Consider the following 3,364-nt stretch of genomic DNA (forward strand, 5'->3'; position numbering starts at 1 on the left):
CAGGACATCATTTTGTGCATGATAAATGTATATAATTTTTATTTATTATGACTCCCAGATTCCTCCTGGGAGTCACTTTCAGAAATCCCAAGTCCACTGGTCTACATTAGGGCTGATGAATCTACATTTTAAATAAGCTCCCCAAGTCGTTAGAGAACCACACGTGGAGAAAACTGCACCTATACATTTCTAGTTATCAAGTATAGATACTGTCCATGGGACCATTGGGAAATAAACACTTTTCCTCTGAATACTTGGGGTTTCCTGTCCAGCTTACACTGGTGACTTAGTGGGTCACACAGGGAAGTTCTGAGACTCAGTGAACCTGGCACAGTGGGCAAAACTGCAAGAAAGGATGTCTATCCATGAAGGGAGACAACTGGAGTAGGATGCCACGGAATTGGTGATATCATATGTCTCAAAAGATCCCAGACTTACAACTGCATGTGAATCTACAACTATATCACAATAAGTAAAAAATTTCAAAAGAAAATCCCTAACAGAGATCATCCAGCCACTGGCATGGGCAGGTGCTATATATGTGCCTGGAGAAGAGGTACTAGGGTGTTTCCCAGGGATCTGGTGTTAGTGTCTACTCCTGGGCCCAGTCTTTTGCATTAATTTGGAGGAAGGGGGTGAAATAGTTAGCTGTCAGTATGTGGATGGTGCTGGAAAGTGTGAGAGTACAGTAGGTATGAACACTGCAGTTGCTATGAAAAAGGATGGTAAAGTGGTGTGAGCAAACACTTGTCCAAAGGACACAGACTGATCACCTTGTCAATCGACTCTTTATAGCACATCTATGGGACTGGCTGTCAGTCTCTGGATGAGTGGCAAACAATGGCTACTAGTTATGAACATGACATATTTTGAAAAGCTCCCTTGGAAAAATAGCACAAACTGGGGACTCAGAACCCAGATTTGGTTTTACTGTCCATGGAGGCAGAACCAAAAGATCTCACTATTCTAAGAGGAGGGCAGCAGCTAGAGTGGATTGGGAGAATATTACCAGCAGTAGAGATGGGAGGACAAGCCATTTTAGTGTCAGAGTCCACCATCAGCAGTAGAGACTTGCTTTGAGAGGAGAGTCAATTGGATACTAAATGCAATGTGAAGGTTTCTAAAGACATTCCTCAATCAAAATCAGAGGGTAAAGCAGTCCCTTGAATCACCTAGGCCTGTCCTTTACCTGGACACAAGTGGTAGAGTAGAGAGAATTCTGAATGGTGTCACCCAAAGCTTTGCATAGGCCTTAGGTCAGCAGGCATTGCACACCTTTCTTTGCTATTCCTGGTTTCTGAGACTCTGATCCCCACTGTGCACCCCAGTAAGCCACCAAGGTAAACTGCTTGCCTTGATCGTCTCTCTCGGCACTCTGCACTATACACAGTCTTGAATGTCGGTTAGGTGCTGCTATGTGGGAATCTACCTGCTTCCCTAATAGATATAGCCAGGACACAAAGTTGTGTGGTTATGACACTCCCATAATAGAACTGCCTCCACAGCTCCTTGAAATTCTGGATCAGGGATTGGACATCTAACAGGTAGTTTTGCCTGCTTAGTATGACAGAGTTCAATCCAATGAAAGGAAGACACGGTCCCTTGTGTGTAATGAATCTGCAAGTCACTTATTCAAACTGTAGTAGTCTGAACTCAGATGCTGATGTCAGGTGTCCTCAGGATTGTCTTCCTGGGTCTTGACTGCAGCCACTCCTACACAGGGTGATTTCCTGGGCTGGAGCCAGTTTGCAGGACAATGAGACTATGCGGACTACAAAGACTAGCTAGGCCCCAGGGCGCGGCAGAGTAAGCCCCACAGCAATGCACTAAGCCTTCATGAAATGAGTGTTGAATGAATGAGGTAGTGATTCAGTGTATATTTGACCCACGGTAACAGGTGGGAAGGGGGCAGAGGGAGCTACTTCCTAAAATAACCCTTCTTCAGACTCTTAAAGAACTGATCCTTGTTTTGAATTAAAATCTGTCTTCATTTAACTTCCAATCATTTGCCCTACAGATAACTGTCAGTGCCACATCAGTTCTACCCATTCTTTCACATGAAGACAGATGTCATGTTCTGAGTCATCTTTCTTTGCCTCCTTCCACCAGCCCTTATCTGGTGGCTCACATTTGAGCGAGCTCCAATATGTCTTTGTATAATCTCTTTTTTTTTTTTTTTTGAGACGGAGTCTCGCTCTGTCGCCGGGGCTGGAGTGCAGTGGCCGGATCTCAGCTCACTGCAAGCTCCGCCTCCCGGGTTCACGCCATTCTCCTGCCTCAGCCTCCCGAGTAGCTGGGACTACAGGCGCCCGCACCTCGCCCGGCTAGTTTTTGTATTTTTTAGTAGAGACGGGGTTTCACCGTGTTAGCCAGGATGGTCTCGATCTCTTGACCTCGTGATCCGCCCGTCTCGGCCTCCCAAAGTGCTGGGATTACAGGCTTGAGCCACCGCGCCCGGCCTCTTTTTTTTTTTTTTTTTTGAGACGGAGTTTCGCTCTTGTTGTCCAGGCTGGAGTGCGATGGCGTGATCTCGGCTCACCGCAACCTCCCCTCCCGGGTTCAAGCGATTCTCCTGCCTCAGCGTCCCTAGTAGCTGGGATTACAGGCATGCACCACCACGCCTGGCTAATTTTGTATTTTCAGCTGGTCAGGCTGGTCTGGAACTTCCGACCTTAGGTGATCCGACCGCCTCGGCCTCCCCAAGTGTTGGGATTACAGGCGTGAGCCACCGTGTCCGGCCTGTAAAATCTCTTAAAAGTGTGGTACACGGAGTGCAGTACTCCACCTGCGGCCTAACTGATATGCAGTACAATATTATCACTAAATTGCTACAGACGGTGTGCTTTTCGTTGTTGTCACAGGAATGTATTTGGTTAGTTATATTTGTTAACGTCTCATCTGACTTTCCAGTCTTCCTTCACTTTGTGCAGTCATATTTGCCGAGTCAAGTAAGTTATAATATTTAGGACACAATGCCTGACTTACTATAATTATCTTATTAGCTATGATCATTACAAAACAGAATTACCACTTAGCTCTCAGGTCCTACCTCCTTCAGCCTCAGAAACGTTAAGGCTACCTAGCATTGCATCGGCTTTTTAGTATCGCCCCTAATAAGCCCCGCCCCTGGGACCTCTGCAGCTGGAGCCCAGCGTCCGCCCCACCCACGCCGAGCCTGAGGCGGGGCTCTGGATGTAGCCGCTGATTGGCTGGCTCGGGCGCAGCTTGATGGCTTCAGCCTGGAGAGCCGCCGTCCCGGCTGCGGCACCTGGGAGAAGGCACCCTGTAGAGAGTCCGGTGGCCCCAGCGTGCCGTGGCCTCGGGGAGTGGGAAGTGGAGGCAGGAGCCCTCCTTACCCTTCGCC

This window comes from Theropithecus gelada, chromosome 1 (genome assembly GCF_003255815.1).
Source record: "Theropithecus gelada isolate Dixy chromosome 1, Tgel_1.0, whole genome shotgun sequence".
Lineage (NCBI taxonomy): Eukaryota > Metazoa > Chordata > Mammalia > Primates > Cercopithecidae > Theropithecus > Theropithecus gelada.